General features: G+C 40.8%; 22 non-coding genes across 22 annotated transcripts; 13 read left to right on the forward strand and 9 right to left on the reverse strand.

Moving 5' to 3' along the window:
• Positions 1–853: 853 nt before the first annotated feature.
• Positions 854–948, reverse strand: TRNAI-UAU (transfer RNA isoleucine (anticodon UAU)). Its single transcript has 2 exons — positions 911–948; positions 854–889 (listed from the first exon to the last, which is right to left on the reverse strand). It is a non-coding gene; the product is annotated as a tRNA-Ile (tRNA).
• Positions 949–1361: 413 nt separating this feature from the next.
• On the forward strand, positions 1362–1443 carry TRNAS-GCU (transfer RNA serine (anticodon GCU)). Its single transcript has one exon. It is a non-coding gene; the product is annotated as a tRNA-Ser (tRNA).
• Positions 1444–3266: 1823 nt separating this feature from the next.
• On the reverse strand, positions 3267–3361 carry TRNAI-UAU (transfer RNA isoleucine (anticodon UAU)). Its single transcript has 2 exons — positions 3324–3361; positions 3267–3302 (listed from the first exon to the last, which is right to left on the reverse strand). It is a non-coding gene; the product is annotated as a tRNA-Ile (tRNA).
• Positions 3362–3774: 413 nt separating this feature from the next.
• On the forward strand, positions 3775–3856 carry TRNAS-GCU (transfer RNA serine (anticodon GCU)). Its single transcript has one exon. It is a non-coding gene; the product is annotated as a tRNA-Ser (tRNA).
• Positions 3857–4445: 589 nt separating this feature from the next.
• TRNAT-UGU (transfer RNA threonine (anticodon UGU)) lies at positions 4446–4517 on the forward strand. The gene has a single exon. It is a non-coding gene; the product is annotated as a tRNA-Thr (tRNA).
• Positions 4518–8120: 3603 nt separating this feature from the next.
• TRNAI-UAU (transfer RNA isoleucine (anticodon UAU)) lies at positions 8121–8215 on the reverse strand. The gene is made up of 2 exons: positions 8178–8215; positions 8121–8156 (listed from the first exon to the last, which is right to left on the reverse strand). It is a non-coding gene; the product is annotated as a tRNA-Ile (tRNA).
• A 2333-nt stretch (positions 8216–10548) lies between these two features.
• Positions 10549–10643, reverse strand: TRNAI-UAU (transfer RNA isoleucine (anticodon UAU)). The gene is made up of 2 exons: positions 10606–10643; positions 10549–10584 (listed from the first exon to the last, which is right to left on the reverse strand). It is a non-coding gene; the product is annotated as a tRNA-Ile (tRNA).
• Positions 10644–11056: 413 nt separating this feature from the next.
• On the forward strand, positions 11057–11138 carry TRNAS-GCU (transfer RNA serine (anticodon GCU)). The gene has a single exon. It is a non-coding gene; the product is annotated as a tRNA-Ser (tRNA).
• A 589-nt stretch (positions 11139–11727) lies between these two features.
• Positions 11728–11799, forward strand: TRNAT-UGU (transfer RNA threonine (anticodon UGU)). Its single transcript has one exon. It is a non-coding gene; the product is annotated as a tRNA-Thr (tRNA).
• Positions 11800–12961: 1162 nt separating this feature from the next.
• Positions 12962–13056, reverse strand: TRNAI-UAU (transfer RNA isoleucine (anticodon UAU)). Its single transcript has 2 exons — positions 13019–13056; positions 12962–12997 (listed from the first exon to the last, which is right to left on the reverse strand). It is a non-coding gene; the product is annotated as a tRNA-Ile (tRNA).
• Positions 13057–13469: 413 nt separating this feature from the next.
• Positions 13470–13551, forward strand: TRNAS-GCU (transfer RNA serine (anticodon GCU)). Its single transcript has one exon. It is a non-coding gene; the product is annotated as a tRNA-Ser (tRNA).
• A 589-nt stretch (positions 13552–14140) lies between these two features.
• TRNAT-UGU (transfer RNA threonine (anticodon UGU)) lies at positions 14141–14212 on the forward strand. The gene has a single exon. It is a non-coding gene; the product is annotated as a tRNA-Thr (tRNA).
• Positions 14213–15375: 1163 nt separating this feature from the next.
• TRNAI-UAU (transfer RNA isoleucine (anticodon UAU)) lies at positions 15376–15470 on the reverse strand. The gene is made up of 2 exons: positions 15433–15470; positions 15376–15411 (listed from the first exon to the last, which is right to left on the reverse strand). It is a non-coding gene; the product is annotated as a tRNA-Ile (tRNA).
• Positions 15471–15883: 413 nt separating this feature from the next.
• TRNAS-GCU (transfer RNA serine (anticodon GCU)) lies at positions 15884–15965 on the forward strand. The gene has a single exon. It is a non-coding gene; the product is annotated as a tRNA-Ser (tRNA).
• A 589-nt stretch (positions 15966–16554) lies between these two features.
• On the forward strand, positions 16555–16626 carry TRNAT-UGU (transfer RNA threonine (anticodon UGU)). The gene has a single exon. It is a non-coding gene; the product is annotated as a tRNA-Thr (tRNA).
• A 1162-nt stretch (positions 16627–17788) lies between these two features.
• Positions 17789–17883, reverse strand: TRNAI-UAU (transfer RNA isoleucine (anticodon UAU)). Its single transcript has 2 exons — positions 17846–17883; positions 17789–17824 (listed from the first exon to the last, which is right to left on the reverse strand). It is a non-coding gene; the product is annotated as a tRNA-Ile (tRNA).
• A 412-nt stretch (positions 17884–18295) lies between these two features.
• On the forward strand, positions 18296–18377 carry TRNAS-GCU (transfer RNA serine (anticodon GCU)). Its single transcript has one exon. It is a non-coding gene; the product is annotated as a tRNA-Ser (tRNA).
• A 2345-nt stretch (positions 18378–20722) lies between these two features.
• On the forward strand, positions 20723–20804 carry TRNAS-GCU (transfer RNA serine (anticodon GCU)). Its single transcript has one exon. It is a non-coding gene; the product is annotated as a tRNA-Ser (tRNA).
• Positions 20805–22641: 1837 nt separating this feature from the next.
• On the reverse strand, positions 22642–22736 carry TRNAI-UAU (transfer RNA isoleucine (anticodon UAU)). Its single transcript has 2 exons — positions 22699–22736; positions 22642–22677 (listed from the first exon to the last, which is right to left on the reverse strand). It is a non-coding gene; the product is annotated as a tRNA-Ile (tRNA).
• Positions 22737–23820: 1084 nt separating this feature from the next.
• On the forward strand, positions 23821–23892 carry TRNAT-UGU (transfer RNA threonine (anticodon UGU)). The gene has a single exon. It is a non-coding gene; the product is annotated as a tRNA-Thr (tRNA).
• A 1160-nt stretch (positions 23893–25052) lies between these two features.
• TRNAI-UAU (transfer RNA isoleucine (anticodon UAU)) lies at positions 25053–25147 on the reverse strand. Its single transcript has 2 exons — positions 25110–25147; positions 25053–25088 (listed from the first exon to the last, which is right to left on the reverse strand). It is a non-coding gene; the product is annotated as a tRNA-Ile (tRNA).
• Positions 25148–26231: 1084 nt separating this feature from the next.
• TRNAT-UGU (transfer RNA threonine (anticodon UGU)) lies at positions 26232–26303 on the forward strand. Its single transcript has one exon. It is a non-coding gene; the product is annotated as a tRNA-Thr (tRNA).
• The last annotated feature ends 1191 nt before the right edge of the window (positions 26304–27494 follow it).

A 27494-nucleotide genomic window follows, 5' to 3' on the forward strand; every position in this document is an offset into this window, starting at 1 on the left:
AGGCCCTACAAATTTCACCAAGGAGATGTGAAATTCTTCCCCCATAAAATACTTTTTTTCCCAGATACCACGGCTCTTAGGCAAATGAGGTTACTCCTCAAAACCCCTCCCCCACTCACCATAAATATCCTTCTCTCCTGCTGTCCATTCAAATGATACAAGGTATCTTGTACATAGAGAGAAAGGGAGAATAGGCAGACTTGTGCTTCAAAGATTTGGTGACCTTGGATGGGTGGGTTGAATGAAGAAGTGAACCTGGTTTCTGGGAAAGGAGTATCGAGATGAAGATGAGGAAAAGTGAACATGGACCACATTCATAGGTTAGAGAAATACATTTAATAGGTTGAATGGTTTTGAAAAAGTGAACTTCGAGCAGTAATTGTTGTTTTTTAAATTGCAAAGAAATTAAAAATGAATGTGGGATTGGAGGCACACTCTGAGCAGAAAAGCACCATAAGCTGCTATGGTGCAACTCAAAATGGTGAATAGAACCTTTAATATGATGATGCTCTTCTTTTGCTAGTTTTTTCGAGTCACCTTTTATTGTAAGTAGCTGATACAGCATTTTTTGCAGGTCTTCAGTTTATGGTTATCATGTGAGAACACTGTTTTCATCATATTTATTATTCTACAAATGTATTTTTAAATGCACTGATGTGGTGTTTGCATGAAATGCAAGATGGCACATCATGGAATGTTTAAACTGAGCATCGCGTAGGATATGTGATATTTGGCACCCAGAGGAGTAGGACACGTAGATCCTATAAGAAGTAAAGACTCTCTAGCAAGGGCCGTCCATACTCTGAGTTTAAACTTTACTTTTTGTGAAATGGTTTATGAAAAACAACACGGCTGCTCCAGGTGAGGCTCGAACTCACAACCTCGGCATGGCTCAGTGCAAGTACTGCTGTATAAGTACCGCGCGCTAACCGATTGCGCCACTGGAGCTCTCTTTTTTCACATCTCCCCAGGTGAGCCATCTACAGCTGACCAAGTAGATGACAGACACTGCTCCATCATTCACTGTGCAAGATCGACTCACATGCTAGCATGTTATCATGACTATTAAAAATACAGTCCAAACGGAATAGATTCTATAATTCTCCTATAACATATGCTCTGTCTATTCAAAACCCCATAGAATTATATCTTGACAGTTCTGACAAAGTCTAGGGGAATCTTATGAATATTTGTAATTAGCACATAGTAAGAATTTACCAAAAATTAAATGTAGGTCCCTAATTGGGGGAAGACGTGGAATGTGAGATCTTGCCTCAGCTGTTTTTTTTCTTTTTTAGGTACAGTATATTGACACTTCAGTACCTTTTGTGAAGCAAGGTTTCAGATGGGGCTGTAGGGCAGACGAGGTGGCCGAGTGGTTAAGGCGATGGACTGCTAATCCATTGTGCTCTGCACGCGTGGGTTCGAATCCCACCTTCGTCGGAAAGCCATCAGAGTCTCTTTTGATGGCCAGCATTTCTTGTAGTATAATTACACTCTCTTTCAAGACAGAGCCAGGATCCGCTAGATGGGATCATCTGACTGTTCCATTTTAACAAATATGTCAAATAAAGTGAAGTATTTTGTGCGTAATAGAAAATAGATCTTTCATGGAGTTTCCAGAGGATTGCCTTTCACTCACTCCTGGCTTATTAACCAGTTTGGATAAATAGATTGATAAGAAAGCAGCTCTTACTCCTAAAGTTTAGGCCGTCTCAAATGAATGACTGTTAACATATGTCTGCCCCACAGAGACAGATCACTTCTAATAAGTGGGTTCTCTATATGTCACTGATTGCAGACATACTAACTAGAGCTATCGGTATGGTCTTGAATGTGAAAACTCTTATTTTCTCATATGAAAATGTAGTTTTTCATACTTCCAAGAAAAGTGCCTTAAGCATGGTCTTCAATGTGTGCGCGCACGTGGACATTCATATGCAACTACGTTTCCATACAGAGTCTCAAAATCATAGATATATTTATACCTCAGTAAGAGTACATGTTGCAATTTACATCCTGCGTGCAGACTGGCCTTGTAGCTCAGTGGCAGAGCACTGGTCTTGTAAACCAGGGGTGATGAGTTCAAGCCTCATCAGGGCCTTTTTACAAGAGTCTTTCTGTATGTTGTTTTCAAGTCATTCTTCCCTGGAGTCACACCTTGCTTTAGGATTGCTTATTGCCAAGCTTCCCTTTCCTGCTTTCATATTATCAAGAAAATATCATGAAGATCATTGAATTATAAATTATTGCCTCACCCCTTCCGATCGCCTGACGAACGCCTGACAAACGCCATTCTCACCCTGCCGGGCAAAGCCAAATAAGCCATGCATATTTACAGTTCCTTTGAAAGGCAGAGCGAGGACTAGGACCTCTGTTCCGACTGAATCTGCATCCACAGAAAGGATGTTATAAGGCCCTACAAATTTCACCAAGGAGATGTGAAATTCTTCCCCCATAAAATACTTTTTTTCCCAGATACCCCGGCTCTTAGGCAAATGAGGTTACTCCTCAAAACCCCACCCCCACTCACCATAAATATCCTTCTCTCCTGCTGTCCATTCAAATGATACAAGGTATCTTGTACATAGAGAGAAAGGGAGAATAGGCAGACTTGTGCTTCAAAGATTTGGTGACCTTGGATGGGTGGGTTGAATGAAGAAGTGAACCTGGTTTCTGGGAAAGGAGTATCGAGATGAAGATGAGGAAAAGTGAACATGGACCACATTCATAGGTTAGAGAAATACATTTAATAGGTTGAATGGTTTTGAAAAGTGAACTTCGAGCAGTAATTGTTGTTTTTTAAATTGCAAATAAATTAAAAATGAATGTGGGATTGGAGGCACACTCTGAGCAGAAAAGCACCATAAGCTGCTATGGTGCAACTCAAGATGGTGAATAGAACCTTTAATATGATGATGCTCTTCTTTTGCTAGTTTTTTCGAGTCACCTTTTATTGTAAGTAGCTGATACAGCATTTTTTGCAGCTCTTCAGTTTATGGTTATCATGTGAGAACACTGTTTTCATCATATTTATTATTCTACAAATGTATTGTTAAATGCACTGATGTGGTGTTTGCATGAAATGCAAGATGGCACATCATGGAATGTTTAAACTGAGCATCGCGTAGGATATGTGATATTTGGCACCCAGAGGAGTAGGACACGTAGATCCTATAAGAAGTAAAGACTCTCTAGCAAGGGCCGTCCATACTCTGAGTTTAAACTTTACTTTTTGTGAAATGGTTTATGAAAAACAACACGGCTGCTCCAGGTGAGGCTCGAACTCACAACCTCGGCATGGCTCAGTGCAAGTACTGCTGTATAAGTACCGCGCGCTAACCGATTGCGCCACTGGAGCTCTCTCTTTTCACATCTCCCCAGGTGAGCCATCTACAGCTGACCAAGTAGATGACAGACACTGCTCCATCATTCACTGTGCAAGATCGACTCACATGCTAGCATGTTATCATGACTATTAAAAATACAGTCCAAACGGAATAGATTCTATAATTGTCCTATAACATATGCTCTGTCTATTCAAAACCCCATAGAATTATATCTTGACAGTTCTGACAAAGTCTAGGGGAATCTTATGAATATTTGTAATTAGCACATAGTAAGAATTTCCCAAAAATGAAATGTAGGTCCCTAATTGGGGGAAGACGTGGAATGTGAGATCTTGCCTCAGCTGTTTTTTTTCTTTTTTAGGTACAGTATATTGACACTTCAGTACCTTTTGTGAAGCAAGGTTTCAGATGGGGCTGTAGGGCAGACGAGGTGGCCGAGTGGTTAAGGCGATGGACTGCTAATCCATTGTGCTCTGCACGCGTGGGTTCGAATCCCACCTTCGTCGGAAAGCCATCAGAGTCTCTTTTGATGGCCAGCATTTCTTGTAGTATAATTACACTCTCTTTCAAGACAGAGCCAGGATCCGCTAGATGGGATCATCTGACTGTTCCATGTTAACAAATATGTCAAATAAAGTGAAGTATTTTGTGCGTAATAGAAATTAGATCTTTCATGGAGTTTCCAGAGGATTGCCTTTCACTCACTCCTGGCTTATTAACCAGTTTGGATAAATAGATTGATAAGAAAGCAGCTCTTACTCCTAAAGTTTAGGCCGTCTCAAATGAATGACTGTTAACATATGTCTGCCCCACAGAGACAGATCACTTCTAATAAGTGGGTTCTCTATATGTCACTGATTGCAGACATACTAACTAGAGCTATCGGTATGGTCTTGAATGTGAAAACTCTTATTTTCTCATATGAAAATGTAGTTTTTCATACTTCCAAGAAAAGTGCCTTAAGCATGGTCTTCAATGTGTGCGCGCACGTGGACATTCATATGCAACTACGTTTCCATACAGAGTCTCAAAATCATAGATATATTCATACCTCAGTAAGAATACATGTTGCAATTTACATCCTGCGTGCAGACTGGCCTTGTAGCTCAGTGGCAGAGCACTGGTCTTGTAAACCAGGGGTCATGAGTTCAAGCCTCATCAGGGCCTTTTTACATGAGTCTTTCTGTATGTTGTTTTCAAGTCATTCTTCCCTGGAGTCACACCTTGCTTTAGGATTGCTTATTGCCAAGCTTCCCTTTCCTGCTTTCATATTATCAAGAAAATATCATGAAGATCATTGAATTATAAATTATTGCCTCACCCCTTCCGATCGCCTGACGAACACCTGACAAACGCCATTCTCACCCTGCCGGGCAAGCCCTGCCGGGCAAAGCCAAATAAGCCATGCATATTTACAGTTCCTTTGAAAGGCAGAGCGAGGACTAGGACCTCTGTCCTGACTGAATCTGCATCCACAGAAAGGATGTTATAAGGCCCTACAAATTTCACCAAGGAGATGTGAAATTCTTCCCCCATAAAATACTTTTTTTCCCAGATACCCCGGCTCTTAGGCAAATGAGGTTACTCCTCAAAACCCCTCCCCCACTCACCATAAATATCCTTCTCTCCTGCTGTCCATTCAAATGATACAAGGTATCTTGTACATAGAGAGAAAGGGAGAATAGGTAGACTTGTGCTTCAAAGATTTGGTGACCTTGGATGGGTGGGTTGAATGAAGAAGTGAACCTGGTTTCTGGGAAAGGAGTATCGAGATGAAGATGAGGAAAAGTGAACATGGACCACATTCATAGGTTAGAGAAATACATTTAATAGGTTGAATGGTTTTGAAAAGTGAACTTCGAGCAGTAATTGTTGTTTTTTAAATTGCAAATAAATTAAAAATGAATGTGGGATTGGAGGCACACTCTGAGCAGAAAAGCACCATAAGCTGCTATGGTGCAACTCAAGATGGTGAATAGAACCTTTAATATGATGATGCTCTTCTTTTGCTAGTTTTTTCGAGTCACCTTTTATTGTAAGTAGCTGATACAGCATTTTTTGCAGCTCTTCAGTTTATGGTTATCATGTGAGAACACTGTTTTCATCATATTTATTATTCTACAAATGTATTTTTAAATGCACTGATGTGGTGTTTGCATGAAATGCAAGATGGCACATCATGGAATGTTTAAACTGAGCATCACGTAGGATATGTGATATTTGGCACCCAGGGGAGTAGGACACGTAGATCCTATAAGAAGTAAAGACTCTCTAGCAAGGGCCGTCCATACTCTGAGTTTAAACTTTACTTTTTGTGAAATGGTTTATGAAAAACAACACGGCTGCTCCAGGTGAGGCTTGAACTCACAACCTCGGCATGGCTCAGTGCAAGTACTGCTGTATAAGTACCACGCGCTAACTGATTGCGCCACTGGAGCTCTCTCTTTTCACATCTCCCGAGGTGAGCCATCTATAGCTGACCAAGTAGATGACAGACACTGCTCCATCATTCACTGTGCAAGATCGACTCACATGCTAGCATGTTATCATGACTATTAAAAATACAGTCCAAACGGAATAGATTCTATAATTGTCCTATAACATATGCTCTGTCTATTCAAAACCCCATAGAATTATATCTTGACAGTTCTGACAAAGTCTAGGGGAATCTTATGAATATTTGTAATTAGCACATAGTAAGAATTTCCCAAAAATGAAATGTAGGTCCCTAATTGGGGGAAGACGTGGAATGTGAGATCTTGCCTCAGCTGTTTTTTTTCTTTTTTAGGTACAGTATATTGACACTTCAGTACCTTTTGTGAAGCAAGGTTTCAGATGGGGCTGTAGGGCAGACGAGGTGGCCGAGTGGTTAAGGCGATGGACTGCTAATCCATTATTCTCTGCACGCGTGGGTTCGAATCCCACCTTCGTCGGAAAGCCATCAGAGTCTCTTTTGATGGCCAGCATTTCTTGTAGTATAATTACACTCTCTTTCAAGACAGAGCCAGGATCCGCTAGATGGGATCATCTGACTGTTCCATTTTAACAAATATGTCAAATAAAGTGAAGTATTTTGTGCGTAATAGAAATTAGATCTTTCATGGAGTTTCCAGAGGATTGCCTTTCACTCACTCCTGGCTTATTAACCAGTTTGGATAAATAGATTGATAAGAAAGCAGCTCTTACTCCTAAAGTTTAGGCCGTCTCAAATGAATGACTGTTAACATATGTCTGCCCCACAGAGACAGATCACTTCTAATAAGTGGGTTCTCTATATGTCACTGATTGCAGACATACTAACTAGAGCTATCGGTACGGTCTTGAATGTGAAAACTCTTATTTTCTCATATGAAAATGTAGTTTTTCATACTTCCAAGAAAAGTGCCTTAAGCATGGTCTTCAATGTGTGCGCGCACGTGGACATTCATATGCAACTACGTTTCCATACAGAGTCTCAAAATCATAGATATATTCATACCTCAGTAAGAATACATGTTGCAATTTACATCCTGCGTGCAGACTGGCCTTGTAGCTCAGTGGCAGAGCACTGGTCTTGTAAACCAGGGGTCATGAGTTCAAGCCTCATCAGAGCCTTTTTACATGAGTCTTTCTGTATGTTGTTTTCAAGTCATTCTTCCCTGGAGTCACACCTTGCTTTAGGATTGCTTATTGCCAAGCTTCCCTTTCCTGCTTTCATATTATCAAGAAAATATCATGAAGATCATTGAATTATAAATTATTGCCTCACCCCTTCCGATCGCCTGACGAACGCCTGACGAACGCCATTCTCACCCTGCCGGGCAAGCCCTGCCGGGCAAAGCCAAATAAGCCATGCATATTTACAGTTCCTTTGAAAGGCAGAGCGAGGACTAGGACCTCTGTTCCGACTGAATCTGCATCCACAGAAAGGATGTTATAAGGCCCTACAAATTTCACCAAGGAGATGTGAAATTCTTCCCCCATAAAATACTTTGTTTCCCAGATACCCCGGCTCTTAGGCAAATGAGGTTACTCCTCAAAACCCCTCCCCCACTCACCATAAATATCCTTCTCTCCTGCTGTCCATTCAAATGATACAAGGTATCTTGTACATAGAGAGAAAGGGAGAATAGGCAGACTTGTGCTTCAAAGATTTGGTGACCTTGGATGGGTGGGTTGAATGAAGAAGTGAACCTGGTTTCTGGGAAAGGAGTATCGAGATGAAGATGAGGAAAAGTGAACATGGACCACATTCATATGTTAGAGAAATACATTTAATAGGTTGAATGGTTTTGAAAAGTGAACTTCGAGCAGTAATTGTTGTTTTTTAAATTGCAAATAAATTAAAAATGAATGTGGGATTGGAGGCACACTCTGAGCAGAAAAGCACCATAAGCTGCTATGGTGCAACTCAAGATGGTGAATAGAACCTTTAATATGATGATGCTCTTCTTTTGCTAGTTTTTTCGAGTCACCTTTTATTGTAAGTAGCTGATACAGCATTTTTTGCAGCTCTTCAGTTTATGGTTATCATGTGAGAACACTGTTTTCTTCATATTTATTATTCTACAAATGTATTTTTAAATGCACTGATGTGGTGTTTGCATGAAATGCAAGATGGCACATCATGGAATGTTTAAACTGAGCATCGCGTAGGATATGTGATATTTGGCACCCAGAGGAGTAGGACACGTAGATCCTATAAGAAGCAAAGACTCTCTAGCAAGGGCCGTCCATACTCTGAGTTTAAACTTTACTTTTTGTGAAATGGTTTATGAAAAACAACACGGCTGCTCCAGGTGAGGCTCGAACTCACAACCTCAGCATGGCTCAGTGCAAGTACTGCTGTATAAGTACCGCGCGCTAACCGATTGCGCCACTGGAGCTCTCTTTTTTCACATCTCCCCAGGTGAGCGATCTACAGCTGACCAAGTAGATGACAGACACTGCTCCATCATTCACTGTGCAAGATCGACTCACATGCTAGCATGTTATCATGACTATTAAAAACACAGTCCAAACGGAATAGATTCTATAATTGCCCTATAACATATGCTCTGTCTATTCAAAACCCCATAGAATTATATCTTGACAGTTCTGACAAAGTCTAGGGGAATCTTATGAATATTTGTAATTAGCACATAGTAAGAATTTCCCAAAAATGAAATGTAGGTCCCTAATTGGGGGAAGACGTGGAATGTGAGATCTTGCCTCAGCTGTTTTTTTTCTTTTTTAGGTACAGTATATTGACACTTCAGTACCTTTTGTGAAGCAAGGTTTCAGATGGGGCAGTAGGGCAGACGAGGTGGCCGAGTGGTTAAGGCGATGGACTGCTAATCCATTGTGATCTGCACGCGTGGGTTCGAATCCCACCTTCGTCGGAAAGCCATCAGAGTCTCTTTTGATGGCCAGCATTTCTTGTAGTATAATTACACTCTCTTTCAAGACAGAGCCAGGATCCGCTAGATGGGATCATCTGACTGTTCCATTTTAACAAATATGTCAAATAAAGTGAAGTATTTTGTGCGCAATAGAAATTAGATGTTTCATGGAGTTTCCAGAGGATTGCCTTTCACTCACTCCTGGCTTATTAACCAGTTTGGATAAATAGATTGATAAGAAAGCAGCTCTTACTCCTAAAGTTTAGGCCGTCTCAAATGAATGACTGTTAACATATGTCTGCCCCACAGAGACAGATCACTTCTAATAAGTGGGTTCTCTATATGTCACTGATTGCAGACATACTAACTAGAGCTATCGGTACGGTCTTGAATGTGAAAACTCTTATTTTCTCATATGAAAATGTAGTTTTTCATACTTCCAAGAAAAGTGCCTTAAGCATGGTCTTCAATGTGTGCGCGCACGTGGACATTCATATGCAACTACGTTTCCATACAGAGTCTCAAAATCATAGATATATTCATACCTCAGTAAGAATACATGTTGCAATTTACATCCTGCGTGCAGACTGGCCTTGTAGCTCAGTGGCAGAGCACTGGTCTTGTAAATCAGGGGTCATGAGTTCAAGCCTCATCAGGGCCTTTTTACATGAGTCTTTCTGTATGTTGTTTTCAAGTCATTCTTCCCTGGAGTCACACCTTGCTTTAGGATTGCTTATTGCCAAGCTTCCCTTTCCTGCTTTCATATTATCAAGAAAATATCATGAAGATCATTGAATTATAAATTATTGCCTCACCCCTTCCGATCGCCTGACGAACGCCTGATAAACGCCATTCTCACCCTGCCGGGCAAGCCCTGCCGGGCAAAGCCAAACAAGCCATGCATATTTACAGTTCCTTTGAAAGGCAGAGCGAGGACTAGGACCTCTGTCCTGACTGAATCTGCATCCACAGAAAGGATGTTATAAGGCCCTACAAATTTCACCAAGGAGATGTGAAATTCTTCCCCCATAAAATACTTTTTTTCCCAGATACCACGGCTCTTAGGCAAATGAGGTTACTCCTCAAAACCCCTCCCCCACTCACCATAAATATCCTTCTCTCCTGCTGTCCATTCAAATGATACAAGGTATCTTGTACATAGAGAGAAAGGGAGAATAGGCAGACTTGTGCTTCAAAGATTTGGTGACCTTGGATGGGTGGGTTGAATGAAGAAGTGAACCTGGTTTCTGGGAAAGGAGTATCGAGATGAAGATGAGGAAAAGTGAACATGGACCACATTCATAGGTTAGAGAAATACATTTAATAGGTTGAATGGTTTTGAAAAAGTGAACTTCGAGCAGTAATTGTTGTTTTTTAAATTGCAAAGAAATTAAAAATGAATGTGGGATTGGAGGCACACTCTGAGCAGAAAAGCACCATAAGCTGCTATGGTGCAACTCAAAATGGTGAATAGAACCTTTAATATGATGATGCTCTTCTTTTGCTAGTTTTTTCGAGTCACCTTTTATTGTAAGTAGCTGATACAGCATTTTTTGCAGGTCTTCAGTTTATGGTTATCATGTGAGAACACTGTTTTCATCATATTTATTATTCTACAAATGTATTTTTAAATGCACTGATGTGGTGTTTGCATGAAATGCAAGATGGCACATCATGGAATGTTTAAACTGAGCATCGCGTAGGATATGTGATATTTGGCACCCAGAGGAGTAGGACACGTAGATCCTATAAGAAGTAAAGACTCTCTAGCAAGGGCCGTCCATACTCTGAGTTTAAACTTTACTTTTTGTGAAATGGTTTATGAAAAACAACACGGCTGCTCCAGGTGAGGCTCGAACTCACAACCTCGGCATGGCTCAGTGCAAGTACTGCTGTATAAGTACCGCGCGCTAACCGATTGCGCCACTGGAGCTCTCTTTTTTCACATCTCCCCAGGTGAGCCATCTACAGCTGACCAAGTAGATGACAGACACTGCTCCATCATTCACTGTGCAAGATCGACTCACATGCTAGCATGTTATCATGACTATTAAAAATACAGTCCAAACGGAATAGATTCTATAATTCTCCTATAACATATGCTCTGTCTATTCAAAACCCCATAGAATTATATCTTGACAGTTCTGACAAAGTCTAGGGGAATCTTATGAATATTTGTAATTAGCACATAGTAAGAATTTACCAAAAATTAAATGTAGGTCCCTAATTGGGGGAAGACGTGGAATGTGAGATCTTGCCTCAGCTGTTTTTTTTCTTTTTTAGGTACAGTATATTGACACTTCAGTACCTTTTGTGAAGCAAGGTTTCAGATGGGGCTGTAGGGCAGACGAGGTGGCCGAGTGGTTAAGGCGATGGACTGCTAATCCATTGTGCTCTGCACGCGTGGGTTCGAATCCCACCTTCGTCGGAAAGCCATCAGAGTCTCTTTTGATGGCCAGCATTTCTTGTAGTATAATTACACTCTCTTTCAAGACAGAGCCAGGATCCGCTAGATGGGATCATCTGACTGTTCCATTTTAACAAATATGTCAAATAAAGTGAAGTATTTTGTGCGTAATAGAAATTAGATCTTTCATGGAGTTTCCAGAGGATTGCCTTTCACTCACTCCTGGCTTATTAACCAGTTTGGATAAATAGATTGATAAGAAAGCAGCTCTTACTCCTAAAGTTTAGGCCGTCTCAAATGAATGACTGTTAACATATGTCTGCCCCACAGAGACAGATCACTTCTAATAAGTGGGTTCTCTATATGTCACTGATTGCAGACATACTAACTAGAGCTATCGGTATGGTCTTGAATGTGAAAACTCTTATTTTCTCATATGAAAATGTAGTTTTTCATACTTCCAAGAAAAGTGCCTTAAGCATGGTCTTCAATGTGTGCGCGCACGTGGACATTCATATGCAACTACGTTTCCATACAGAGTCTCAAAATCATAGATATATTTATACCTCAGTAAGAGTACATGTTGCAATTTACATCCTGCGTGCAGACTGGCCTTGTAGCTCAGTGGCAGAGCACTGGTCTTGTAAACCAGGGGTCATGAGTTCAAGCCTCATCAGGGCCTTTTTACAAGAGTCTTTCTGTATGTTGTTTTCAAGTCATTCTTCCCTGGAGTCACACCTTGCTTTAGGATTGCTTATTGCCAAGCTTCCCTTTCCTGCTTTCATATTATCAAGAAAATATCATGAAGATCATTGAATTATAAATTATTGCCTCACCCCTTCCGATCGCCTGACGAACGCCTGACAAACGCCATTCTCACCCTGCCGGGCAAAGCCAAATAAGCCATGCATATTTACAGTTCCTTTGAAAGGCAGAGCGAGGACTAGGACCTCTGTTCCGACTGAATCTGCATCCACAGAAAGGATGTTATAAGGCCCTACAAATTTCACCAAGGAGATGTGAAATTCTTCCCCCATAAAATACTTTTTTTCCCAGATACCCCGGCTCTTAGGCAAATGAGGTTACTCCTCAAAACCCCACCCCCACTCACCATAAATATCCTTCTCTCCTGCTGTCCATTCAAATGATACAAGGTATCTTGTACATAGAGAGAAAGGGAGAATAGGCAGACTTGTGCTTCAAAGATTTGGTGACCTTGGATGGGTGGGTTGAATGAAGAAGTGAACCTGGTTTCTGGGAAAGGAGTATCGAGATGAAGATGAGGAAAAGTGAACATGGACCACATTCATAGGTTAGAGAAATACATTTAATAGGTTGAATGGTTTTGAAAAGTGAACTTCGAGCAGTAATTGTTGTTTTTTAAATTGCAAATAAATTAAAAATGAATGTGGGATTGGAGGCACACTCTGAGCAGAAAAGCACCATAAGCTGCTATGGTGCAACTCAAGATGGTGAATAGAACCTTTAATATGATGATGCTCTTCTTTTGCTAGTTTTTTCGAGTCACCTTTTATTGTAAGTAGCTGATACAGCATTTTTTGCAGCTCTTCAGTTTATGGTTATCATGTGAGAACACTGTTTTCATCATATTTATTATTCTACAAATGTATTGTTAAATGCACTGATGTGGTGTTTGCATGAAATGCAAGATGGCACATCATGGAATGTTTAAACTGAGCATCGCGTAGGATATGTGATATTTGGCACCCAGAGGAGTAGGACACGTAGATCCTATAAGAAGTAAAGACTCTCTAGCAAGGGCCGTCCATACTCTGAGTTTAAACTTTACTTTTTGTGAAATGGTTTATGAAAAACAACACGGCTGCTCCAGGTGAGGCTCGAACTCACAACCTCGGCATGGCTCAGTGCAAGTACTGCTGTATAAGTACCGCGCGCTAACCGATTGCGCCACTGGAGCTCTCTCTTTTCACATCTCCCCAGGTGAGCCATCTACAGCTGACCAAGTAGATGACAGACACTGCTCCATCATTCACTGTGCAAGATCGACTCACATGCTAGCATGTTATCATGACTATTAAAAATACAGTCCAAACGGAATAGATTCTATAATTGTCCTATAACATATGCTCTGTCTATTCAAAACCCCATAGAATTATATCTTGACAGTTCTGACAAAGTCTAGGGGAATCTTATGAATATTTGTAATTAGCACATAGTAAGAATTTCCCAAAAATGAAATGTAGGTCCCTAATTGGGGGAAGACGTGGAATGTGAGATCTTGCCTCAGCTGTTTTTTTTCTTTTTTAGGTACAGTATATTGACACTTCAGTACCTTTTGTGAAGCAAGGTTTCAGATGGGGCTGTAGGGCAGACGAGGTGGCCGAGTGGTTAAGGCGATGGACTGCTAATCCATCGTGCTCTGCACGCGTGGGTTCGAATCCCACCTTCGTCGGAAAGCCATCAGAGTCTCTTTTGATGGCCAGCATTTCTTGTAGTATAATTACACTCTCTTTCAAGACAGAGCCAGGATCCGCTAGATGGGATCATCTGACTGTTCCATGTTAACAAATATGTCAAATAAAGTGAAGTATTTTGTGCGTAATAGAAATTAGATCTTTCATGGAGTTTCCAGAGGATTGCCTTTCACTCACTCCTGGCTTATTAACCAGTTTGGATAAATAGATTGATAAGAAAGCAGCTCTTACTCCTAAAGTTTAGGCCGTCTCAAATGAATGACTGTTAACATATGTCTGCCCCACAGAGACAGATCACTTCTAATAAGTGGGTTCTCTATATGTCACTGATTGCAGACATACTAACTAGAGCTATCGGTATGGTCTTGAATGTGAAAACTCTTATTTTCTCATATGAAAATGTAGTTTTTCATACTTCCAAGAAAAGTGCCTTAAGCATGGTCTTCAATGTGTGCGCGCACGTGGACATTCATATGCAACTACGTTTCCATACAGAGTCTCAAAATCATAGATATATTCATACCTCAGTAAGAATACATGTTGCAATTTACATCCTGCGTGCAGACTGGCCTTGTAGCTCAGTGGCAGAGCACTGGTCTTGTAAACCAGGGGTCATGAGTTCAAGCCTCATCAGGGCCTTTTTACATGAGTCTTTCTGTATGTTGTTTTCAAGTCATTCTTCCCTGGAGTCACACCTTGCTTTAGGATTGCTTATTGCCAAGCTTCCCTTTCCTGCTTTCATATTATCAAGAAAATATCATGAAGATCATTGAATTATAAATTATTGCCTCACCCCTTCCGATCGCCTGACGAACACCTGACAAACGCCATTCTCACCCTGCCGGGCAAAGCCAAATAAGCCATGCATATTTACAGTTCCTTTGAAAGGCAGAGCGAGGACTAGGACCTCTGTCCTGACTGAATCTGCATCCACAGAAAGGATGTTATAAGGCCCTACAAATTTCACCAAGGAGATGTGAAATTCTTCCCCCATAAAATACTTTTTTTCCCAGATACCCCGGCTCTTAGGCAAATGAGGTTACTCCTCAAAACCCCTCCCCCACTCACCATAAATATCCTTCTCTCCTGCTGTCCATTCAAATGATACAAGGTATCTTGTACATAGAGAGAAAGGGAGAATAGGCAGACTTGTGCTTCAAAGATTTGGTGACCTTGGATGGGTGGGTTGAATGAAGAAGTGAACCTGGTTTCTGGGAAAGGAGTATCGAGATGAAGATGAGGAAAAGTGAACATGGACCACATTCATAGGTTAGAGAAATACATTTAATAGGTTGAATGGTTTTGAAAAAGTGAACTTCGAGCAGTAATTGTTGTTTTTTAAATTGCAAAGAAATTAAAAATGAATGTGGGATTGGAGGCACACTCTGAGCAGAAAAGCACCATAAGCTGCTATGGTGCAACTCAAAATGGTGAATAGAACCTTTAATATGATGATGCTCTTCTTTTGCTAGTTTTTTCGAGTCACCTTTTATTGTAAGTAGCTGATACAGCATTTTTTGCAGGTCTTCAGTTTATGGTTATCATGTGAGAACACTGTTTTCATCATATTTATTATTCTACAAATGTATTTTTAAATGCACTGATGTGGTGTTTGCATGAAATGCAAGATGGCACATCATGGAATGTTTAAACTGAGCATCGCGTAGGATATGTGATATTTGGCACCCAGAGGAGTAGGACACGTAGATCCTATAAGAAGTAAAGACTCTCTAGCAAGGGCCGTCCATACTCTGAGTTTAAACTTTACTTTTTGTGAAATGGTTTATGAAAAACAACACGGCTGCTCCAGGTGAGGCTCGAACTCACAACCTCGGCATGGCTCAGTGCAAGTACTGCTGTATAAGTACCGCGCGCTAACCGATTGCGCCACTGGAGCTCTCTTTTTTCACATCTCCCCAGGTGAGCCATCTACAGCTGACCAAGTAGATGACAGACACTGCTCCATCATTCACTGTGCAAGATCGACTCACATGCTAGCATGTTATCATGACTATTAAAAATACAGTCCAAACGGAATAGATTCTATAATTGTCCTATAACATATGCTCTGTCTATTCAAAACCCCATAGAATTATATCTTGACAGTTCTGACAAAGTCTAGGGGAATCTTATGAATATTTGTAATTAGCACATAGTAAGAATTTACCAAAAATTAAATGTAGGTCCCTAATTGGGGGAAGACGTGGAATGTGAGATCTTGCCTCAGCTGTTTTTTTTCTTTTTTAGGTACAGTATATTGACACTTCAGTACCTTTTGTGAAGCAAGGTTTCAGATGGGGCTGTAGGGCAGACGAGGTGGCCGAGTGGTTAAGGCGATGGACTGCTAATCCATTGTGCTCTGCACGCGTGGGTTCGAATCCCACCTTCGTCGGAAAGGCATCAGAGTCTCTTTTGATGGCCAGCATTTCTTGTAGTATAATTACACTCTCTTTCAAGACAGAGCCAGGATCCGCTAGATGGGATCATCTGACTGTTCCATTTTAACAAATATGTCAAATAAAGTGAAGTATTTTGTGCGTAATAGAAATTAGATCTTTCATGGAGTTTCCAGAGGATTGCCTTTCACTCACTCCTGGCTTATTAACCAGTTTGGATAAATAGATTGATAAGAAAGCAGCTCTTACTCCTAAAGTTTAGGCCGTCTCAAATGAATGACTGTTAACATATGTCTGCCCCACAGAGACAGATCACTTCTAATAAGTGGGTTCTCTATATGTCACTGATTGCAGACATACTAACTAGAGCTATCGGTATGGTCTTGAATGTGAAAACTCTTATTTTCTCATATGAAAATGTAGTTTTTCATACTTCCAAGAAAAGTGCCTTAAGCATGGTCTTCAATGTGTGCGCGCACGTGGACATTCATATGCAACTACGTTTCCATACAGAGTCTCAAAATCATAGATATATTCATACCTCAGTAAGAATACATGTTGCAATTTACATCCTGCGTGCAGACTGGCCTTGTAGCTCAGTGGCAGAGCACTGGTCTTGTAAACCAGGGGTCATGAGTTCAAGCCTCATCAGGGCCTTTTTACAAGAGTCTTTCTGTATGTTGTTTTCAAGTCATTCTTCCCTGGAGTCACACCTTGCTTTAGGATTGCTTATTGCCAAGCTTCCCTTTCCTGCTTTCATATTATCAAGAAAATATCATGAAGATCATTGAATTATAAATTATTGCCTCACCCCTTCCGATCGCCTGACGAACGCCTGACAAACGCCATTCTCACCCTGCCGGGCAAAGCCAAATAAGCCATGCATATTTACAGTTCCTTTGAAAGGCAGAGCGAGGACTAGGACCTCTGTTCCGACTGAATCTGCATCCACAGAAAGGATGTTATAAGGCCCTACAAATTTCACCAAGGAGATGTGAAATTCTTCCCCCATAAAATACTTTTTTTCCCAGATACCCCGGCTCTTAGGCAAATGAGGTTACTCCTCAAAACCCCACCCCCACTCACCATAAATATCCTTCTCTCCTGCTGTCCATTCAAATGATACAAGGTATCTTGTACATAGAGAGAAAGGGAAAATAGGCAGACTTGTGCTTCAAAGATTTGGTGACCTTGGATGGGTGGGTTGAATGAAGAAGTGAACCTGGTTTCTGGGAAAGGAGTATCGAGATGAAGATGAGGAAAAGTGAACATGGACCACATTCATAGGTTAGAGAAATACATTTAATAGGTTGAATGGTTTTGAAAAGTGAACTTCGAGCAGTAATTGTTGTTTTTTAAATTGCAAATAAATTAAAAATGAATGTGGGATTGGAGGCACACTCTGAGCAGAAAAGCACCATAAGCTGCTATGGTGCAACTCAAGATGGTGAATAGAACCTTTAATATGATGATGCTCTTCTTTTGCTAGTTTTTTCGAGTCACCTTTTATTGTAAGTAGCTGATACAGCATTTTTTGCAGCTCTTCAGTTTATGGTTATCATGTGAGAACACTGTTTTCATCATATTTATTATTCTACAAATGTATTTTTAAATGCACTGATGTGGTGTTTGCATGAAATGCAAGATGGCACATCATGGAATGTTTAAACTGAGCATCGCGTAGGATATGTGATATTTGGCACCCAGGGGAGTAGGACACGTAGATCCTATAAGAAGTAAAGACTCTCTAGCAAGGGCCGTCCATACTCTGAGTTTAAACTTTACTTTTTGTGAAATGGTTTATGAAAAACAACACGGCTGCTCCAGGTGAGGCTCGAACTCACAACCTCGGCATGGCTCAGTGCAAGTACTGCTGTATAAGTACCGCGCGCTAACCGATTGCGCCACTGGAGCTCTCTCTTTTCACATCTCCCCAGGTGAGCATCTACAGCTGACCAAGTAGATGACAGACACTGCTCCATCATTCACTGTGCAAGATCGACTCACATGCTAGCATGTTATCATGACTATTAAAAATACAGTCCAAACGGAATAGATTCTATAATTGTCCTATAACATATGCTCTGTCTATTCAAAACCCCATAGAATTATATCTTGACAGTTCTGACAAAGTCTAGGGGAATCTTATGAATATTTGTAATTAGCACATAGTAAGAATTTCCCAAAAATGAAATGTAGGTCTCTAATTGGGGGAAGACGTGGAATGTGAGATCTTGCCTCAGCTGTTTTTTTTCTTTTTTAGGTACAGTATATTGACACTTCAGTACCTTTTGTGAAGCAAGGTTTCAGATGGGGCTGTAGGGCAGACGAGGTGGCCGAGTGGTTAAGGTGATGGACTGCTAATCCATTGTGCTCTGCACGCGTGGGTTCGAATCCCACCTTCGTCGGAAAGCCATCAGAGTCTCTTTTGATGGCCAGCATTTCTTGTAGTATAATTACACTCTCTTTCAAGACAGAGCCAGGATCCGCTAGATGGGATCATCTGACTGTTCCATTTTACCAAATATGTCAAATAAAGTGAAGTATTTTGTGCGTAATAGAAATTAGATCTTTCATGGAGTTTCCCGATGATTGCCTTTCACTCACTCCTGGATTATTAACCAGTTTGGATAAATAGATTGATAAGAAAGCAGCTCTTACTCCTAAAGTTTAGGCCGTCTCAAATGAATGACTGTTAGCATATGTCTGCCCCACAGAGACAGATCACTTCTAATAAGTGGGTTCTCTATATGTCACTGATTGCAGACATACTAACTAGAGCTATCAGTATGGCCTTGAATGTGAAAACTCTTATTTTCTCATATGAAAATGTAGTTTTTCATACTTCCAAGAAAAGTGCCTTAAGCATGGTCTTCAATGTGTGCGCGCACGTGGACATTCATATGCAACTACGTTTCCATACAGAGTCTCAAAATCATAGATATATTCATACCTCAGTAAGAATACATGTTGCAATTTACATCCTGCGTGCAGACTGGCCTTGTAGCTCAGTGGCAGAGCACTGGTCTTGTAAACCAGGGGTCATGAGTTCAAGCCTCATCAGAGCCTTTTTACATGAGTCTTTCTGTATGTTGTTTTCAAGTCATTCTTCCCTGGAGTCACACCTTGCTTTAGGATTGCTTATTGCCAAGCTTCCCTTTCCTGCTTTCATATTATCAAGAAAATATCATGAAGATCATTGAATTATAAATTATTGCCTCACCCCTTCCGATCGCCTGACGAACGCCTGACGAACGCCATTCTCACCCTGCCGGGCAAGCCCTGCCGGGCAAAGCCAAATAAGCCATGCATATTTACAGTTCCTTTGAAAGGCAGAGCGAGGACTAGGACCTCTGTTCCGACTGAATCTGCATCCACAGAAAGGATGTTATAAGGCCCTACAAATTTCACCAAGGAGATGTGAAATTCTTCCCCCATAAAATACTTTGTTTCCCAGATACCCCGGCTCTTAGGCAAATGAGGTTACTCCTCAAAACCCCTCCCCCACTCACCATAAATATCCTTCTCTCCTGCTGTCCATTCAAATGATACAAGGTATCTTGTACATAGAGAGAAAGGGAGAATAGGCAAACTTGTGCTTCAAAGATTTGGTGACCTTGGATGGGTGGGTTGAATGAAGAAGTGAACCTGGTTTCTGGGAAAGGAGTATCGAGATGAAGATGAGGAAAAGTGAACATGGACCACATTCATATGTTAGAGAAATACATTTAATAGGTTGAATGGTTTTGAAAAGTGAACTTCGAGCAGTAATTGTTGTTTTTTAAATTGCAAAGAAATTAAAAATGAATGTGGGATTGGAGGCACACTCTGAGCAGAAAAGCACCATAAGCTGCTATGGTGCAACTCAAGATGGTGAATAGAACCTTTAATATGATGATGCTCTTCTTTTGCTAGTTTTTTCGAGTCACCTTTTATTGTAAGTAGCTGATACAGCATTTTTTGCAGCTCTTCAGTTTATGGTTATCATGTGAGAACACTGTTTTCATCATATTTATTATTCTACAAATGTATTTTTAAATGCACTGATGTGGTGTTTGCATGAAATGCAAGATGGCACATCATGGAATGTTTAAACTGAGCATCGCGTAGGATATGTGATATTTGGCACCCAGAGGAGTAGGTCACGTAGATCCTATAAGAAGTAAAGACTCTCTAGCAAGGGCCGTCCATACTCTGAGTTTAAACTTTACTTTTTGTGAAATGGTTTATGAAAAACAACACGGCTGCTCCAGGTGAGGCTTGAACTCACAACCTCGGCATGGCTCAGTGCAAGTACTGCTGTATAAGTACCACGCGCTAACTGATTGCGCCACTGGAGCTCTCTCTTTTCACATCTCCCGAGGTGAGCCATCTATAGCTGACCAAGTAGATGACAGACACTGCTCCATCATTCACTGTGCAAGATCGACTCACATGCTAGCATGTTATCATGACTATTAAAAATACAGTCCAAACGGAATAGATTCTATAATTGTCCTATAACATATGCTCTGTCTATTCAAAACCCCATAGAATTATATCTTGACAGTTCTGACAAAGTCTAGGGGAATCTTATGAATATTTGTAATTAGCACATAGTAAGAATTTCCCAAAAATGAAATGTAGGTCCCTAATTGGGGGAAGACGTGGAATGTGAGATCTTGCCTCAGCTGTTTTTTTTCTTTTTTAGGTACAGTATATTGACACTTCAGTACCTTTTGTGAAGCAAGGTTTCAGATGGGGCTGTAGGGCAGACGAGGTGGCCGAGTGGTTAAGGCGATGGACTGCTAATCCATTGTTCTCTGCACGCGTGGGTTCGAATCCCACCTTCGTCGGAAAGCCATCAGAGTCTCTTTTGATGGCCAGCATTTCTTGTAGTATAATTACACTCTCTTTCAAGACAGAGCCAGGATCCGCTAGATGGGATCATCTGACTGTTCCATTTTAACAAATATGTCAAATAAAGTGAAGTATTTTGTGCGTAATAGAAATTAGATCTTTCATGGAGTTTCCAGAGGATTGCCTTTCACTCACTCCTGGCTTATTAACCAGTTTGGATAAATAGATTGATAAGAAAGCAGCTCTTACTCCTAAAGTTTAGGCCGTCTCAAATGAATGACTGTTAACATATGTCTGCCCCAAAGAGACAGATCACTTCTAATAAGTGGGTTCTCTATATGTCACTGATTGCAGACATACTAACTAGAGCTATCGGTACGGTCTTGAATGTGAAAACTCTTATTTTCTCATATGAAAATGTAGTTTTTCATACTTCCAAGAAAAGTGCCTTAAGCATGGTCTTCAATGTGTGCGCGCACGTGGACATTCATATGCAACTACGTTTCCATACAGAGTCTCAAAATCATAGATATATTCATACCTCAGTAAGAATACATGTTGCAATTTACATCCTGCGTGCAGACTGGCCTTGTAGCTCAGTGGCAGAGCACTGGTCTTGTAAACCAGGGGTCATGAGTTCAAGCCTCATCAGAGCCTTTTTACATGAGTCTTTCTGTATGTTGTTTTCAAGTCATTCTTCCCTGGAGTCACACCTTGCTTTAGGATTGCTTATTGCCAAGCTTCCCTTTCCTGCTTTCATATTATCAAGAAAATATCATGAAGATCATTGAATTATAAATTATTGCCTCACCCCTTCCGATCGCCTGACGAACGCCTGACGAACGCCATTCTCACCCTGCCGGGCAAGCCCTGCCGGGCAAAGCCAAATAAGCCATGCATATTTACAGTTCCTTTGAAAGGCAGAGCGAGGACTAGGACCTCTGTTCCGACTGAATCTGCATCCACAGAAAGGATGTTATAAGGCCCTACAAATTTCACCAAGGAGATGTGAAATTCTTCCCCCATAAAATACTTTGTTTCCCAGATACCCCGGCTCTTAGGCAAATGAGGTTACTCCTCAAAACCCCTCCCCCACTCACCATAAATATCCTTCTCTCCTGCTGTCCATTCAAATGATACAAGGTATCTTGTACATAGAGAGAAAGGGAGAATAGGCAGACTTGTGCTTCAAAGATTTGGTGACCTTGGATGGGTGGGTTGAATGAAGAAGTGAACCTGGTTTCTGGGAAAGGAGTATCGAGATGAAGATGAGGAAAAGTGAACATGGACCACATTCATATGTTAGAGAAATACATTTAATAGGTTGAATGGTTTTGAAAAGTGAACTTCGAGCAGTAATTGTTGTTTTTTAAATTGCAAATAAATTAAAAATGAATGTGGGATTGGAGGCACACTCTGAGCAGAAAAGCACCATAAGCTGCTATGGTGCAACTCAAGATGGTGAATAGAACCTTTAATATGATGATGCTCTTCTTTTGCTAGTTTTTTCGAGTCACCTTTTATTGTAAGTAGCTGATACAGCATTTTTTGCAGCTCTTCAGTTTATGGTTATCATGTGAGAACACTGTTTTCTTCATATTTATTATTCTACAAATGTATTTTTAAATGCACTGATGTGGTGTTTGCATGAAATGCAAGATGGCACATCATGGAATGTTTAAACTGAGCATCGCGTAGGATATGTGATATTTGGCACCCAGAGGAGTAGGACACGTAGATCCTATAAGAAGCAAAGACTCTCTAGCAAGGGCCGTCCATACTCTGAGTTTAAACTTTACTTTTTGTGAAATGGTTTATGAAAAACAACACGGCTGCTCCAGGTGAGGCTCGAACTCACAACCTCAGCATGGCTCAGTGCAAGTACTGCTGTATAAGTACCGCGCGCTAACCGATTGCGCCACTGGAGCTCTCTTTTTTCACATCTCCCCAGGTGAGCGATCTACAGCTGACCAAGTAGATGACAGACACTGCTCCATCATTCACTGTGCAAGATCGACTCACATGCTAGCATGTTATCATGACTATTAAAAACACAGTCCAAACGGAATAGATTCTATAATTGCCCTATAACATATGCTCTGTCTATTCAAAACCCCATAGAATTATATCTTGACAGTTCTGACAAAGTCTAGGGGAATCTTATGAATATTTGTAATTAGCACATAGTAAGAATTTCCCAAAAATGAAATGTAGGTCCCTAATTGGGGGAAGACGTGGAATGTGAGATCTTGCCTCAGCTGTTTTTTTTCTTTTTTAGGTACAGTATATTGACACTTCAGTACCTTTTGTGAAGCAAGGTTTCAGATGGGGCAGTAGGGCAGACGAGGTGGCCGAGTGGTTAAGGCGATGGACTGCTAATCCATTGTGATCTGCACGCGTGGGTTCGAATCCCACCTTCGTCGGAAAGCCATCAGAGTCTCTTTTGATGGCCAGCATTTCTTGTAGTTTAATTACACTCTCTTTCAAGACAGAGCCAGGATCCGCTAGATGGGATCATCTGACTGTTCCATTTTAACAAATATGTCAAATAAAGTGAAGTATTTTGTGCGTAATAGAAATTAGATCATTCATGGAGTTTCCAGAGGATTGCCTTTCACTCACTCCTGGCTTATTAACCAGTTTGGATAAATAGATTGATAAGAAAGCAGCTCTTACTCCTAAAGTTTAGGCCGTCTCAAATGAATGACTGTTAACATATGTCTGCCCCACAGAGACAGATCACTTCTAATAAGTGGGTTCTCTATATGTCACTGATTGCAGACATACTAACTAGAGCTATCGGTACGGTCTTGAATGTGAAAACTCTTATTTTCTCATATGAAAATGTAGTTTTTCATACTTCCAAGAAAAGTGCCTTAAGCATGGTCTTCAATGTGTGCGCGCACGTGGACATTCATATGCAACTACGTTTCCATACAGAGTCTCAAAATCATAGATATATTCATACCTCAGTAAGAATACATGTTGCAATTTACATCCTGCGTGCAGACTGGCCTTGTAGCTCAGTGGCAGAGCACTGGTCTTGTAAACCAGGGGTCATGAGTTCAAGCCTCATCAGGGCCTTTTTACATGAGTCTTTCTGTATGTTGTTTTCAAGTCATTCTTCCCTGGAGTCACACCTTGCTTTAGGATTGCTTATTGCCAAGCTTCCCTTTCCTGCTTTCATATTATCAAGAAAATATCATGAAGATCATTGAATTATAAATTATTGCCTCACCCCTTCCGATCGCCTGACGAACGCCTGACAAACGCCATTCTCACCCTGCCGGGCAAAGCCAAATAAGCCATGCATATTTACAGTTCCTTTGAAAGGCAGAGCGAGGACTAGGACCTCTGTTCCGACTGAATCTGCATCCACAGAAAGGATGTTATAAGGCCCTACAAATTTCACCAAGGAGATGTGAAATTCTTCCCCCATAAAATACTTTTTTTCCCAGATACCCCGGCTCTTAGGCAAATGAGGTTACTCCTCAAAACCCCACCCCCACTCACCATAAATATCCTTCTCTCCTGCTGTCCATTCAAATGATACAAGGTATCTTGTACATAGAGAGAAAGGGAGAATAGGCAGACTTGCTTCAAAGATTTGGTGACCTTGGATGGGTGGGTTGAATGAAGAAGTGAACCTGGTTTCTGGGAAAGGAGTATCGAGATGAAGATGAGGAAAAGTGAACATGGACCACATTCATAGGTTAGAGAAATACATTTAATAGGTTGAATGGTTTTGAAAAGTGAACTTCGAGCAGTCATTTTTGTTTTTTAAATTGCAAAGAAATTAAAAATGAATGTGGGATTGGAGGCACACTCTGAGCAGAAAAGCACCATAAGCTGCTATGGTGCAACTCAAGATGGTGAATAGAACCTTTAATATGATGATGCTCTTCTTTTGCTAGTTTTTTCGAGTCACCTTTCATTGTAAGTAGCTGATACAGCATTTTTTGCAGCTCTTCAGTTTATGGTTATCATGTGAGAACACTGTTTTCATCATATTTATTATTCTACAAATGTATTTTTAAATGCACTGATGTGGTGTTTGCATGAAATGCAAGATGGCACATCATGGAATGTTTAAACTGAGCATCGCGTAGGATATGTGATATTTGGCACCCAGAGGAGTAGGACACGTAGATCCTATAAGAAGTAAAGACTCTCTAGCAAGGGCCGTCCATACTCTGAGTTTAAACTTTACTTTTTGTGAAATGGTTTATGAAAAACAACACGGCTGCTCCAGGTGAGGCTCGAACTCACAACCTCGGCATGGCTCAGTGCAAGTACTGCTGTATAAGTACCGCGCGCTAACCGATTGCGCCACTGGAGCTCTCTCTTTTCACATCTCCCCAGGTGAGCCATCTACAGCTGACCAAGTAGATGACAGACACTGCTCCATCATTCACTGTGCAAGATCGACTCACATGCTAGCATGTTATCATGACTATTAAAAATACAGTCCAAACGGAATAGATTCTATAATTGTCCTATAACATATGCTCTGTCTATTCAAAACCCCATAGAATTATATCTTGACAGTTCTGACAAAGTCTAGGGGAATCTTATGAATATTTGTAATTAGCACATAGTAAGAATTTCCCAAAAATGAAATGTAGGTCCCTAATTGGGGGAAGACGTGGAATGTGAGATCTTGCCTCAGCTGTTTTTTTTCTTTTTTAGGTACAGTATATTGACACTTCAGTACCTTTTGTGAAGCAAGGTTTCAGATGGGGCTGTAGGGCAGACGAGGTGGCCGAGTGGTTAAGGCGATGGACTGCTAATCCATTGTGCTCTGCAAGCGTGGGTTCGAATCCCACCTTCGTCGGAAAGCCATCAGAGTCTCTTTTGATGGCCAGCATTTCTTGTAGTATAATTACACTCTCTTTCAAGACAGAGCCAGGATCCGCTAGATGGGATCATCTGACTGTTCCATTTTAACAAATATGTCAAATAAAGTGAAGTATTTTGTGCGTAATAGAAATTAGATCTTTCATGGAGTTTCCAGAGGATTGCCTTTCACTCACTCCTGGCTTATTAACCAGTTTGGATAAATAGATTGATAAGAAAGCAGCTCTTACTCCTAAAGTTTAGGCCGTCTCAAATGAATGACTGTTAACATATGTCTGCCCCACAGAGACAGATCACTTCTAATAAGTGGGTTCTCTATATGTCACTGATTGCAGACATACTAACTAGAGCTATCAGTATGGTCTTGAATGTGAAAACTCTTATTTTCTCATATGAAAATGTAGTTTTTCATACTTCCAAGAAAAGTGCCTTAAGCATGGTCTTCAATGTGTGCGCGCACGTGGACATTCATATGCAACTACGTTTCCATACAGAGTCTCAAAATCATAGATATATTCATACCTCAGTAAGAATACATGTTGCAATTTACATCCTGCGTGCAGACTGGCCTTGTAGCTCAGTGGCAGAGCACTGGTCTTGTAAACCAGGGGTCATGAGTTCAAACCTCATCAGGGCCTTTTTACATGAGTCTTTCTGTATGTTGTTTTCAAGTCATTCTTCCCTGGAGTCACACCTTGCTTTAGGATTGCTTATTGCCAAGCTTCCCTTTCCTGCTTTCATATTATCAAGAAAATATCATGAAGATCATTGAATTATAAATTATTGCCTCACCCCTTCCGATCGCCTGACGAACGCCTGACAAACGCCATTCTCACCCTGCCGGGCAAAGCCAAATAAGCCATGCATATTTACAGTTCCTTTGAAAGGCAGAGCGAGGACTAGGACCTCTGTTCCGACTGAATCTGCATCCACAGAAAGGATGTTATAAGGCCCTACAAATTTCACCAAGGAGATGTGAAATTCTTCCCCCATAAAATACTTTTTTTCCCAGATACCCCGGCTCTTAGGCAAATGAGGTTACTCCTCAAAACCCCACCCCCACTCACCATAAATATCCTTCTCTCCTGCTGTCCATTCAAATGATACAAGGTATCTTGTACATAGAGAGAAAGGGAGAATAGGCAGACTTGCTTCAAAGATTTGGTGACCTTGGATGGGTGGGTTGAATGAAGAAGTGAACCTGGTTTCTGGGAAAGGAGTATCGAGATGAAGATGAGGAAAAGTGAACATGGACCACATTCATAGGTTAGAGAAATACATTTAATAGGTTGAATGGTTTTGAAAAGTGAACTTCGAGCAGTAATTGTTGTTTTTTAAATTGCAAAGAAATTAAAAATGAATGTGGGATTGGAGGCACACTCTGAGCAGAAAAGCACCATAAGCTGCTATGGTGCAACTCAAGATGGTGAATAGAACCTTTAATATGATGATGCTCTTCTTTTGCTAGTTTTTTCGAGTCACCTTTTATTGTAAGTAGCTGATACAGCATTTTTTGCAGCTCTTCAGTTTATGGTTATCATGTGAGAACACTGTTTTCATCATATTTATTATTCTACAAATGTATTTTTAAATGCACTGATGTGGTGTTTGCATGAAATGCAAGATGGCACATCATGGAATGTTTAAACTGAGCATCGCGTAGGATATGTGATATTTGGCACCCAGAGGAGTAGGTCACGTAGATCCTATAAGAAGTAAAGACTCTCTAGCAAGGGCCGTCCATACTCTGAGTTTAAACTTTACTTTTTGTGAAATGGTTTATGAAAAACAACACGGCTGCTCCAGGTGAGGCTTGAACTCACAACCTC

Source organism: Triturus cristatus, chromosome 12 (assembly GCF_964204655.1).
Source record: "Triturus cristatus chromosome 12, aTriCri1.1, whole genome shotgun sequence".
Classification (NCBI taxonomy): Eukaryota; Metazoa; Chordata; class Amphibia; order Caudata; family Salamandridae; genus Triturus; species Triturus cristatus.